This window comes from Stegostoma tigrinum, chromosome 13 (genome assembly GCF_030684315.1).
Source record: "Stegostoma tigrinum isolate sSteTig4 chromosome 13, sSteTig4.hap1, whole genome shotgun sequence".
Lineage (NCBI taxonomy): Eukaryota > Metazoa > Chordata > Chondrichthyes > Orectolobiformes > Stegostomatidae > Stegostoma > Stegostoma tigrinum.
The window spans coordinates 23,425,556-23,440,072 of record NC_081366.1 but is presented as its reverse complement, the minus strand read 5'-3'; the positions used below and the strand labels follow the sequence as shown (position 1 = coordinate 23,440,072).

Genomic DNA, 14,517 nt, shown 5'->3' with positions numbered 1-14,517 from the left:
GGTGGTTTCATTGGCTTTCCTGCAAGGCCTACTATCAGATTTTTCTTCCTGAGCAAATTTAACCACAAACGAGCACATTACATATGCCAGAGAAACTAAATTTTATGTTTTGCTGCATTCGTTTACTTATCATTTCAAATATTTGCATGAATTCCCATCACTGTCAAATCACATTAGAGATAAATGTCACTTTGAACATTGGAGAATTAGTTGAAATTTGATCATGTTAGATAAAAACATCTAGCAGACAGTGACAAATTTCCACTGACTCATGTGGAGCCATTAAGTGAAACAAAACCAAATGGTGGTTTTGCAAAAGGAAATGTACTAAAAAGGAAATACGTTCATCAGATTTTAAAAACTCTTAACCAAACATGTTCTGTCTTCTGAGATAAAAAGGTGTAGAGTTGGATGAGCACAGTAGGCCAAGCAGCTTCTGAGGAGCAGGAAAGCTGACGTTTCGGGCCAAGATCTTTCTTCAGAAATGGGGGGAGGTGAAGTGGGTTCTGAAATAAGTAGCGAGAGAGGGGGAGGCAGATCGAAGATAGATGGAGGAGAAGATAGGTGGAGAGGAGACCAACAAGTCAAAGAGGTGGGGATGGGCCAGTAAAAAGGAGTGTTGGTGGGGAGGAGATAGGTCATTCCAGGGAGGATGGACAAGTCAAGGATGAGGCTAGTAGGTAGGAAATGGGGGTGCAGTTTGGAGGTGGGAGGAGGGGATAGGTGGGAGGAAGGGCAGGTTGAGCTGGGCTGGTTTTGGGATGCGGTAGGGGGAGGGGAGATTGTGAAGCCTGTGAAATACCCCATTGGGCTGCAGGGTTCCCAAGCAGAATATAAGTTGCTGTTCCTGCAATCTTCGGGTGGCATCGTTGTGGCACTGCAGGAGGCCCAGGATGGACGTGTCGTCTGAGGAATGGGAGGGGGAGTTGAAATGGTTCGCAACTGGGAGGTGCAGTTGTTTATTGCAAACTGAGCGTAGGTGTTCTACAAAGTGGTCCCCAAACCTCCGCTTGCTTTCCCTGATGTAGGGAGGCCACAACGGGTACAGCAGATGCAGTATACCGCATTAGCAAGTGCTAATAAACAACTGCACCTCCCAGTCGCGAACCATTTCAACTCCACTTCCCATTCTTCAGGCGACATGTCCATCCTGGGCCTCCTGCAGTGCCACAACGATGACACCCCCAGGTTGCAGGAACAGCAACTCATTCCCCTTGTGATACCATTGGGCTGCAGGGTTCCATGTGGATTTCACAAGCTTCAAAATCTCCCCTCCCCCTACCGTATCCCAAAACCAGCCCAGCTCATCCTCGCCTCCCTAGCCTGTTCTTCCTCTCACCTACCCGCTCCTCCCACCTCAAGCCACAACCCACCCCCTTGACTGACCTATCTCCTCCCTACCTACATTCGCCTTTACTGGCTTCATCCCCGCTCTTTGACCTGTCTGTCTCCTCTCCATCTATCTTCTCTTCTATCCATCTTCAATCCACCTCCCCCTCTCTCCCTATTTAGTTCAGAGCCCCCTCCCCTCCCCCATTTCTGATGAAGGGCCTAGGCCCAGAATGTCAGCTTTCCTGCTCCTCTGATGCTGCTTGGCCTGCTGTGTTCATCCAGCTTCAGACTTTGTTATCGCAGATTCTCCAGCATCTGCAGTTCCTATTATCTATGTTCTGCCTTCTGATTTAGATGCAAAACGTTTCATTGGTGTATTGTGCAAAGTGGGAAATATTGAGGACAAAGTTTGAATTATCCACATTCTTAGCATTAACTGTCAATTAAATGGGAAGAAGAAAGGAGGCTGGAGGCAGAGACACACTGTAACACGAGAGATTAGTCAAACTGGGTTTGAATTTGATTGTCAGTTGTGTCTTGTGCAGCAAGCCAAAGCGCAACATGATTGCCAAACAATTTAATCATGTAAGCAAATGATCTGTAGATATTGTGCAGTTTACTTCTATCAGGTAGGTTACGCACCACTGGCAAATCTGCTAAGAGTTGGAGTTAAGAAAAACTTCATGGCTAACAAAATCAAAGCAAGATTTCAGTTAGCTTAGACTTTGTGTCACCACATGTAGCTTTATAAGTGAGAGGGGTAATTTGTGGTTCCACATTTGATTATAACTGGTCAAACTTTAACCTAAATATACAGATAATGTTTCAGTTGCCAGTAATGAGTTGGTTACTCACAGAGAGTTGTTGGCATAGTGGTAATATCATAAAAACTAATAAACCAGAAACCCAGGCTAATGTCTGGGAAAATAGGTCCGAACCCCATCTTAGCAGCTGGTGGAATTTAAATTCGAAATCAATAGAAGTGGAATCGTAAGCTAGCTTCAATATTGGTAACCATGAAATTGTTGTGATACAAAAAGCTAAACAAATGTTGTGGGGGCTTTGGTCTAGGTGTATGGGGGGTTTTAATGAATACCTTGTCAGTATTTTTGAGCAATTTGTTTTATGAGTGAGCTTCTGAAATGGTGATGGGAATGTGTTTTCATTGCGAGAGTTTTACAAAGAGACAGAGAGCACAATGAACAGCATTAGCTTGATTTCATTTTAGAAAAATTAGGAATTGATTTTGTTTTTGCTTAGGGGAGAAACCCATAGCTTGAAAGCTTTTGGTTTCAGTTTGCAGAAGTCCTGGTTGAAGTTAGATGAAAGAGATTATTTCTCTATGATAAATGAGTCAGTTCAGTAGAATTAGGAAACAAGTTACCTCATTGTCAGAGCTGTACTTTGAAATTTTAGGTCAGATGTGTTTAGTTCTAACACTAAGAGGTTATTTGAAGCTGAGAAAGTTTAAACTCAATTGTGTAACAAATCAAGGTAAAGACTCAAAAAAATCTCAGGGCTATGAATTTGAAGAATCTGAAAAGAAAAACCTATAAATGTGACAGAGAAGGGAACTCTGGCATTTGAGTACTATTGCAAGAACAAGTTGGATGAATCTGAGTTGCAGTCCCTCTGCATCAATAACAACTTTCCTAAGATAATGAGACTAAAACTGCACACAATACTCCAAACCACACTGGAAAAAGTTGACCAGGCATGTTCACAAGGACTGTCTAATGAAAACAGTTGGGGCAAACTGAACTTAGATTCTCTGTAGTTTCAAAGAATGAGAGGTGATCTCATTGAAACTTACAAAATACTTTAAAGGATCAACAAGGTAGATGCAAATACATTATTCCCTGTGGTTGTAGAGTCTAGAACCAGTGGACAGATATATAAAGAAGGCAAATGCTGTTTAGGTGCGAGATGAGGAGAATTTCTTTTACAACTCAAGAGTTGTGAATCTTTGGAATTTTTTTAAAGTCACAGAATACTGTAGAAGCTCTGCCTTCAAATATATGTTTAAAAGGTAGAGATTTGTAGATTTCTGATGATCAGTAGTGTGCTAGGTTATAAGAATGGGTGGGTAAAAGATATTGATGTTTTCGATCAGACCTGATCATACTGAAGAAATGATGGGCTGAAAGGCATATTCTTATGTTCCTTAAACACTTGTGCTGAAATTGATGGTATTGTACTTCATACTTTTTTTTCAAAATCTTTCAGACAGCTCAATATGTAAATAGCTTGGTTTATTCTATTTTGTCATTTATTTTGTATAATAAAATTATGGCTATTGTTAAAATTCAATCTGTAATACGTGCTGGTGTTTCAGTGAAACTTGTTCACGTTGTTAACTAAAAACAAATGTGATTTATCAAACCAGATTTCAGTATAACTTCAGCTAACACTATAACATGATATTTTTTAATCTCAATTGATAATCCAATTCAGTAATGCCCTCACAGAAGGAAATCTGTTGTTCTTACCTGCTCTGGCCTATGTGACTCCAGACTAAAGCACTGGGACTCGTTCTTAGGTGTCATCCAAAATAGCCCAGCAAACTGAAGGGTAATTAGGGCTGGGCATTGCCAATGGTACCCAAATTCCATGAAAGAAAATTTTTTAAAAAGTCACTCTTCAACACCAGATCCTGGTGTTAAACAGTATCTTGATTTTGAAATGTTCCTCATACTTTTCAAATTCCTCCACAGCCTCACTCCCTATCTCTGCATGTATGTCCTTCCAGCCCCACAACTGTCTAGTTCTGGCCCTGATGGATCCCCAAATTTAATTGCTCCAGCATTGGAGATTTCTCTTTCAGTTGTCAAGACCCTAAGCTTTCAATCACTTGCCTACACCATGACTTTCATGTCTCTATCTCCTTTCTTCCTTTAAGACATTCCTTCAAACCTATCTTTTTGGACTTGCCTTTAGCTAATAACAAACTTAATTCCCGTTGTGGCTCATAATGTGTTTTATAATGCTACTGTGAAATACTTTTGGAGGATTGCTTATATGAAAGGCTAAACATAAATGTAAACAGTTGTTTTTTTTGTTGGCAATCAGAATGCAAAACAACAACTGTCAAACAAACAGTTTGTCTCCATTGCTTTATAGCATAATAAGAAATAAATGTATTGGACCATTATGGGTTGCTAGATTGGTATACACTCAGTCATATTACCTGCATTATTATTTCTAGGTAAGTATCATTCTTTAATCTGTTTGCTTTCACAGATGTTGAAGTATATTCTATAAATACTTATAGTGTACATAATACTTATGTACAGAACAGTTATTCTTTAGCTCGCCAAGTCATTGTTCCATGGTGTACAGATGTTTTGTTACCATTCTAGGCAACATCATCAGTGTGACCTCTGATCAAACTGTTGGTGTTCCACTCCGTTTTGAATTTATACAACCCTTTGGTCTTGTCACTTCCTGTTCTGTTTTTCAGCAGCGTCATATTTCTGTGTGTTTGTTAATGGAGTCCCGTGTTGACAACCAGGCTTCCAGACATTCCCTTGCATATCTGTTGTTCGCTTGTCCCAGTATGGTCACTTTGTCGCAGTTGAACAGATGGGCAGTAAAAAGACATGACCAATATTCACTTGTACCGATAAACAGATGAGGGCTATCAGTTTGACTGGGACAAAGTGACTATACTGGGACAGGTGAACAACAGACATGCAAGGGAATTTCTGGAAGCCTGGTTCTCAACACCGGACTCCATTAACAAATACAAATACATAGGAATAGACCCCATATATATATAGATCGCTGTTGAATAACAGAACTGGAAGTGATAAGACCCATGACCACCAGAGGATCATATAAATTTGGAATGGAGCAGAACACCAACACTTCAGTTAGAGGTCGCATTGATAATGTTGCCTGGAATGGCAACAAAATGTCCACACACCACGGAACGAATGTCTAGGCAAGCAAAAACAACTGTATCCGCAACCCCAGCTACAAATTTTCACTAAGTCCGTCAGAACAATTCAACACATACAATATGCCCATGAAATAGTAAATGCAACACTTGTCCAACATGAAAATATTTAATCCATTATAACTTTGAAAACACCACCTGCTTTACATACATCTTAAATAGCTGAAGGACTTGCTGGGATATGCTAAAAAGAGATGGACATACAAAGTGATGCACAATTTGATGATGCCCAGTTAAGATAGTGGGGAGTAGATTAGATCAAATGGAAATGGCAAGAACATTTATTTAGACAACCAGTCATGTCTTCAAATACAAGAAAAATATTAAATCTTGACAGGCCAACAACAAGCATATTCCACAAACAGGAGAATACAATACTCATTCATGACCTACAATTATGCCATTCAGGAATTCCTATATATTTGGAAAAGCCTCACAGCCTTCAAGTGATAGAGACACATATCTTAAAGGAAAGAGATATGGGGGTGGAGGGGCAGTGTCGGGCAAGACGGGTGGGTTGTATCAAACAGCCTCTCTTTGACTGCTTGCAACAAGTGAAGCATTTACCACACCCAATCAGCCTGTGTTTGCAAAACTCACAAGTGTCCACATTAAATGTGATTCTGCATGTGGAAAAATTTCATAAATAATCCTGAGTGTGCAAAGGATTGCAGAGAAGCAATTTAGGATTGTCAGTTAGGATCACAGTATATGCACTTGTGTACTAGAATCTTCACAGGCAAGGAACATGAATACATACCGTGCCTGTTTCAACTCACTGAAATAGGTGACAGATATTCACTGGTTCCTTCTTCAGGACAATGCCCTGATTAATCAGAATCAATCTGCCTTGCTTAACACATAAACAAAGCCTGGCACTTAACTGTCAAACAGCATGAAAGAATGATAACGCCTTTACCAAACAGAGCCCACTTTGGTTCACCAACCAGTACTCTCTTCAAGAAGTACAAATATTAGCCTTCTCCTTCGATTAATATTCTAGAAAATTGTCCTGATGGAAAGCTTTGACAAAAGTTATCCTTCTTCAGTAGAAAGAAGAGAAGAAGAAAGTAGATATGATCTTTCTCAACTCTATTTTGTCAGAATGCCAAGAATATGTTTTCAGAATTTAAAGAGAAATAAATTCCTTGATATTTCAGTTAAATGACCATTTTAAGGATGAGTGTACAAAGCATGTTCCCAATGACAGGGGAGTACAGAACTAAGGGTCACAGTCTCAAGATATGGGGTAAACCATTTAGGACCAGGATAAGGAGACATTTCTCTTCGCAGCGTGTAGTGAACGTGCAGAATTCGTTACCACAGAAAGCAGTTGAGGCCAAAACATTCCAATTTCACAAAGAAGTTAGGTATTGCAATTGGGGAGGTGATGGCCTAGTGGTATTATCGCTGGACTGTTAATCCAGAGACCCAGATAATGGTCTGGATACTCAGGTTCGAATCCTGCCACAGCAGATGGTGGAATTTGATTCAATCAATATCTGGAATTAAGAATCTAATGATGACTATGAATCCATCGTTGATTGTCAGGGGAAAACCCATCTGGTTGACTAATGTTCTTTAGGGAAGGAAACTGCCATCCTTACCTGGTCTGGCCTACATATGACTCCAGAACCCTCAGCAATGTGATTGACCCTAATTGCCCAGGGGACAGTTAAGAGATAGGCAATAAATGCTGCCTCACCAGTGGTGCCCTCATCCCATGAATGAATAAAGGAAATGGGGCTAAAGAGATCAAAGGATCTGGGGGATAAAGCAGGAATAGGCTATGGAGTTGGATGAACAGCCACAACCATCATGAAGAGCACAGCAGGCTCAAAGAGCTGAATGACCTATTCCTGCTTCTATTTTCCAGGTATATATGTTAATCGCCACTATTTGCCAACTTGATTTGGGTACTGTTCCCTTCCTGACCAACGACAATTAAATTGAAGTACACTTAAGCAGCTTCTTCAGAAGCAACAAGGGCCATAAAATTAAAATAGAACAGTTACAGTGTACAGAAAAGACAAACAGCTGGAATGGTAACTTCCCAACAGACAGTGTGGTTTCCCAGATGTAGCAGCTTTCTATGATTCTCAGCCATCCGAGGTTATAGCTCCTTATGTTTTCCATGGAGCAATTCCAAGATTAATACAGATTGCCCTCAGTGGTGATATCAAGGAAGAAATAGCAGACTCAGTGGTTGTCATATTTATGAGGAGATATTACTAAAACAATAAATATGATTCACATTTTATTTTCTTATACAATCATATAGCACCGAAACAGGCCCTTTAGTCCAACCAGTCCATACCCACCATGCTTCCAAACCAAACAAGATCCACTTGTCTGCATTTGGCCTATATCCCTCCAAACTTTTTCTATTCATGTACTGATCCAAATGCCTTTTAAACATTGTAACTGTACCTGCATCCACCACTTCCTCTTTAAGTTCATTCCACATACAAATCAATCTGTTAAAAAAGTTGCCCCTCATGTCCTTTTTAAATCTTTCTTGTCTCACCGTAAAACGTACCCCCTTGTTTTGAACTCACCACCCTTGCTATTCAACTTACCTATGGCCCTCATATTATAACTGTCTATGAGATCACCTCTTAACCTCTTATGCTCCAGTGAAAAAAGTCCTAGCCTATCCTTATAGCTAAAACCTTCCATTTCCAGCAACATCCTGGTAAATATTTTCTGAACACTCTCCAATTTAATAATATCTTTCCTAAAGCAGGGTGATCAGACTGTACACAGTACTCCTGAAGATGCCTCACCAACATCCTGTACAACCTCAACATGACATCCCAACTCCTATACTCAATGTTCTGAGCATGACAAGCATGCTAAACACCTCCCGAGTTGTCACGTATATTCAAAAGATACAGTGAAAAGTGTGTACTTTTGCTGTACATAAATGGCGCCATTCACATTAACTTAGAATAAGAAAAATTAAACACCCTTTCTACACATGACGCAAATTTCAAAGCAGCATGTACCTGAACCCCTCGGTCTCTGGTCTGCAACATTACCCTGATCACCACCATTAATTATATTAGTCCTGTGCTTAGTTGTTTTACCAAAATGCAATAGATTGCATTTATCCAAAAAAACTCCACAGCACATTGACCCAACTGATTAAGATCTATTTGTAACCTTAGATAACCTTCTTCACTGTCCACTGTACTACTAATTTTGGTGTTATCTGCAAACTTACTAGCCACACCACCTAAATTTTCATATGAATTGTTTGTATAAATGACAAACAAAAGTGGAACCTTACCGATCTCTGTGGAACAGCGCTGGTCACATAGGTTGAGTCCGAAAAACAAACCCCTATCCCCAAAAAAAACCCCTCCAACATAAGAGATAATGGGAACTGCAGATGCTGGAGAATTCCAAGATAATAAAATGTGAGGCTGGATGAACACAGCAGGCCAAGCAGCATCTCAGGAGCACAAAAGCTGACGTTTCGGGCCTAGACCCTTCATCAGAGAGGGGGATGGGGAGAGGGTACTGGAATAAATAGGGAGAGAGGGGGAGGCGGACCGAAGATGGAGAGTAAAGAAGATAGGTGAAGAGAGTATAGGTGGGGAGGTAGGGAGGGGATAGGTCAGTCCAGGGAAGACGGACAGGTCAAGGAGGTGGGATGAGGTTAGTAGGTAGATGGGGGGTGTGGCTTCGGGTGGGAGGAAGGGATGGGTGAGAGGAAGAACCGGTTAGGGAGGCAGAGACAGGTTGGACTGGTTTTGGGATGCAGTGGGTGGGGGGGGAAGAGCTGGGCTGGTTGTGTGGTGCAGTGGGGGGAGGGGACGAACTGGGCTGGTTTAGGGATGCAGTAGGGGAAGGGGAGATTTTGAAACTGGTGAAGTCCACATTGATACCATATGGCTGCAGGGTTCCCAGGCGGAATATGAGTTGCTGTTCCTGCAACCTTCGGGTGGCATCATTGTGGCAGTGCAGGAGGCCCATGATGGACATGTCATCTAGAGAATGGGAGGGGGAGTGGAAATGGTTTGCGACTGGGAGGTGCAGTTGTTTGTTGCGAGCTGAGCGGAGGTGTTCTGCAAAGCGGTCCCCAAGCCTCCGCTTGGTTTCCCCGATGTAGAGGAAGCCGCACCGGGTACAGTGGATGCAGTATACCACATTGGCAGATGTGCAGGTGAACCTCTGCTTAATGTGGAATGTCATCTTGGGGCCTGGGATAGGGGTGAGGGAGGAGGTGTGGGGGCAAGTGTAGCATTTCCTGCGGTTGCAGGGGAAGGTGCCGGGTGTGGTGGGGTTGGAGGGCAGTGTGGAGCGAACAAGGGAGTCACGGAGAGAGTGGTCTCTCCGGAAAGCAGACAGGGGTGGGGATGGAAAAATGTCTTGGGTGGTGGGGTCGGATTGTAAATGGCGGAAGTGTCGGAGGATGATGCGTTGTATCCGGAGGTTGGTGGGGTGGTGTGTGAGAACGAGGGGGATCCTTTTAGGGCGGTTCTGGCGAGGGCGGGGTGTGAGGGATGTGTTGCGGGAAATACGGGAGACGCGGTCAAGGGCGTTCTCGATGACTGTGGGGGGAAAGTTGCGGTCCTTAAATAACTTGGACATCTGGGATGTGCGGGAGTGGAATGTCTTATCGTGGGAGCAGATGCGGCGGAGGCGGAGGAATTGGGAATGGAATTTTTGCAGGAGGGTGGGTGGGAGGAGGTGTATTCTAGGTAGCTGTGGGAGTCGGTGGGCTTGAAACGGACGTCAGTTACAAGCTGGTTCCCTCCAACATAACCCTCTGTCTCCTACCGTCAAGCCAATTTTGTACCCAGTTGGTAAGTTCACCCTGAATTCCATGTGATTTAAGTTTACTAATTAGTTTACCGTGCAGAATCTTGACAAAGTCCATGTAAAGAAAGTCTACTGCTCTACCCTCAATCTTTTTGGTTCCCTCAATTAAAAAGACTTGTTCAAGTTTGTCAGAAATGATTTCCCTCGCACATAGCCATACTGACTATACTTAATCAGTCCTTGTCTCTCCAAATGCATGTAACTCCTATCTTTCAGAATCTCCTCCAACAACTTACACCACTAATGCTAGACTCTCAGGTCTATAGTACCCAAGCTGCTCCTTATAGCCTCTCTTAAATAACAACATTACAACAATACAATGGCCTAGCGGTATTATTGCTGGGATGTTTTTTATCCAGAGGCCCAGATAATGTTTTGAGGGCCTGGGTTTAAATCCCACCATGACAAAATGGTGGAATTTGAGTCCAATAAATACCTGGAATTAAGAGTCTAATGATGACCATGATTGTTGGAGAAACCATCTGGCTCACGAGTCCCCTTTAAGGATGGAAACTGCCATCCTACCTGGTCTGGCCTACATTTGACTCCAGACTCACAGCAACGTGACTGACTCTTAACTGCCCTTGCAGAACTAGGGTAATAAATGTTGCCTAGCCAGCATGCCCTCATCTCATGAATGATTAATAAAAAAAAAAATTAGTGATCCTCCAGTTTGCCAGTACCTCACCTGTGGTTATAGATGACAACTATTTCTGCTAGGGACCCCACAATTTCTTCTGAAACTTCCCACAAGGTCCCGGGAAACACTTGCATCAGGCACTGGGATTTATTCATTTTTAATGTTTTCTAAGGCATCCAGCCATTTACTGTTCTGTAACATGAACTTCATTATTAAGGATCAATGCAACATTCCCTAAATTTTCCTTCCTCTATAAAAAGAGACTAGCTAGGAAACAAACACCTACAAAATAGGCTGAAATACACTAAAAGATTACTAATACCATTTTGGTAATCCAGATTGATACAAAGACCAATAAACTTATTGGCCTGTGCACATGGCCATAAAATGTCTCTCCACAACATCTTGCGTTGCAATGTTTTATAATGTGATTCTATAGTTAAGTGAAAAGGTTTGCTTCTTCAAGAGTTACTTCATAAAATATTGTGTGGCTGCAACACATTTCTAAGGTCACTGATCTGATTTCTTTCAATATTGTTCACCTACTGATCAAGCACAGTGAAGGAATGGGTGCTACTATCCAAAATTCCTGGGGGGAAAAAAAACAAAGAAATTAAAATGTACATGATCTTTAAAATTAAACAGTTCCATCAGCTGGAATAATACATACTTTACAGTGCACACACTACGAACCAAACACCCATGAGGATCCTCTTGAATAAGAGATTCAGACAACTGTTTGAAAAGCATAAAAGAAAATAGAACACAAAGGCACATGCAAACAGAATCACGATCAATTGACAAAACAAAAAAGGACTCATCACAGATAGGCGGCTTCATCCACTGTCTGGCCTTAATGATGAGCCAGAAAAACAGGAGAAACGTCAGCATTCTAACACATATATCAATTCTATTTGTTGACCAATTAAAAAGCATGCAGAAATATTTCTTTCTTTTGTATCAAGAGCAGCAACATTTTCACTACTAGTTTTTTAAAAAGCATACACTTTGCTAATAAAAAAGAGAGGGGGACCCTGGGAAACACACATCTGCTTGGACACTGGCCTTGAATCCAATAAGTTTGTGCTGGAGCTATTGCTGGGGACATGAAATTGGGGTTGAGATGGGAGTGCAGCAGCAAAATTTTATCCCTCACCAATTATCAAACATTCATTAACTATATCCAAACAATGTATACATCCTTCTCATGTGTGAATCAAACCCTTCTCCGCCCAAAAAGATTGTATTATATAGGCTAAATAGCTTCCTGATTAACTGATTCCCACGAGTTTGCTTGCCTTTTGCATAAAATAGGCCTGCCCCACTTCTGTTTTTCATTTCAAAAGGTACTGGTTACTTCCCCCGTGAAAGTAAAACCTCTCTTAGATCATGGATTTGATGGCTTCTGCGCAAGCTTTGAGATCATCGTCAAGTCAGCATCCTTCAGATTGGAGTCTCAACCAAGAGTTAGAAAGCCATCACATTCAAGACCAATCTGTCCTCATCTGGCATTTGTTACTTACAGAGGTCCCTGGATTGTGATCAGATTAAAATCAATTCCTCTTTGGTACAGGGTGTCAAGACTAACTGTAAAGCCTCTAACCTTACTTCCCTTGAGATTTTCTAACTGGCTAGGACTCTACAGGCTGGAATTAAATAGATTTCTGATAGATAAGGGAATGAAAGGACATCAACAAGCGAACAAGTAGGGTGAGACTGCACCAGAGCAGATAAGATCTTATCAAATGGTAGAGCAAGTTCAAAGGTCTGAATGGTCTAATCTAACTCCCATGTTGCAATGTTGCTTGAATCAAATTTGCAACCTTCCTTCTCCTTATATCTAGGTAAGCTGTTTAAAGAATTGCTTAACATTTCACCTGAATTTTAAAAAGTAGTAACTTTCAGAGTACGTAAATGAGGAAAACAACAAACATCCTTAACCTTTCCACATAGCTGCCAGTTCTCCAGCAATTTTATGCATCAGACTACATTCAACTCATACGCTATGTTGCAACCCGTAATTCACTCTGGAGGTACACAATATTGTAACTTCAATCTTCACATCACTAATAAAAGAAAAAGTTGAAGTTATCTGTCTTGCATTCATCAGGACTGGAACATAAACGAAACACTGTATAGAAGAGGAAAAACAATTTTAAACGTTTGAGAAAAGGGTGCTGATTGTTTGGACCATGGTTGGCATGGGAAAAGAAACAGCAGGAACTGTTAACTTTCAATTTTAGTCAGCTGAAACAACAACTCAGATCACACAGGTAGACTGTTTGCTCAGTGCGTTGCTATAGGAAATGCAATAGAAATTGATTGTTTCCATAATCTTTCCTCAATGAAAATTGTGCAATATGGACAATTTTACTTTGCCTACAAAAGAATACACGTGAATGTATGTAACTTCTAGCTCGTATAAATTAATCACATTGCAAGTCTGTATGATAATATTAAATTGTTTTCGAACATAATTCCTAACAGCCAAGATCTTCAAATAACCTTTTTGATGCTGAATATTTACGTTCAAACCAGAACCCTCAAGGGGGAATATCATACTTCCACGCTTTTATATGTCAGTAATTGGAGTTAGAGCTACTTTTACAGTCAGACACACCCAAATCCACTTTCTCCTTTGGGAAAGTGATGGTCTGACTGCAGTTTGAAACCCTCAGGCTCCTACTCATCAGACACAGCGTTTTGTAAAGCACCTTCCACAGAAAGAATGTTTCCAAGTGTTTTACAGATCAAGAAGACACACACTGAACCAGGAAGTGCCCAAAGAAATTTTTACGACGATTAAGAATTGGCTCAGGGCACGAGTTTGAGGGAGCATGACTCGGATGACCGAAAGCCCTGCCGAAAGGGTTAAGAAATAAAAACATCCTGGATTTATATAACACTTTTAAATGAACTGCAATATACCATGGGGCTTCATGGATGTTTAATTTAATAAAAATGCGAAACCAAATCTAAACAGCAGACATTGGGATTGGCGATGAAAAGTTTGATCAAAGTTGTCAATTTTAAAAGAGCTTCTTAAGGTAAGAGATTTCAGGAGAACATCTCACGAGTTTAAGATCTAAACAGAAAAGTAGTTGACAATGGCAGAATGAAGGATGTCGGAGATGCACAACAGGCTGGATTTTGATAATGGCAAAGCCCAGAGAATAGAGCTTTCTGGCGAGTGGAGAAGTTACACAGGGCTGTTGGCCTTTGCAGAATTTGGGTAATGTGAGCTCATGGAGAGGTTTAAAATGGAACATGTTTGGGAAACAGGTATTTAACTCTGCAAGAAATGCAGGACCCAGTTGTCCTAGGTATCAACTGGTAATCATTGCTCTCCACAAAAATACAACACCTTATTTTTAAAAAGACAATGCAGTAGCTGTGTTTTAGTTGATACCTTCATAATGAGACAGTAGTGTGGGGTCCTCAACTTGCTCTCTTCCTTAAAGAAACTCTTTAAAACCTACCTACTTGCCAAAGCCATCTGTACTAACATTCCATGTGGTTGGGTATCAAATTTAATTCAGTAACTCGCTTGTAAAACGCCCTAGTATGTTTTACCAGGTCGGAGGCGCTACATAAGTGCAGCAGCTCGTTATTTTTAAATAACCCATATCCGCTGCAGACGCACTGTGGGGCTGAAGAGGTCAAAGAAGCGCTATCACAATTATTTATTATCAATATCAGTAAATTAAATTGTCATTTCATCAGGGGAGAACCCATTTGTATTTCACTTTCGATTTTT

General features: G+C 41.2%; 1 protein-coding gene across 2 annotated transcripts in view; it reads right to left on the bottom strand.

Moving 5' to 3' along the window:
• The window catches only part of LOC125458249 (septin-8-A-like), a 91,356-nt gene that overhangs the window by 75,898 nt on the left and 941 nt on the right, over nucleotides 1-14,517 (bottom strand). The gene's annotated exons all lie outside the window — the stretch shown is intronic.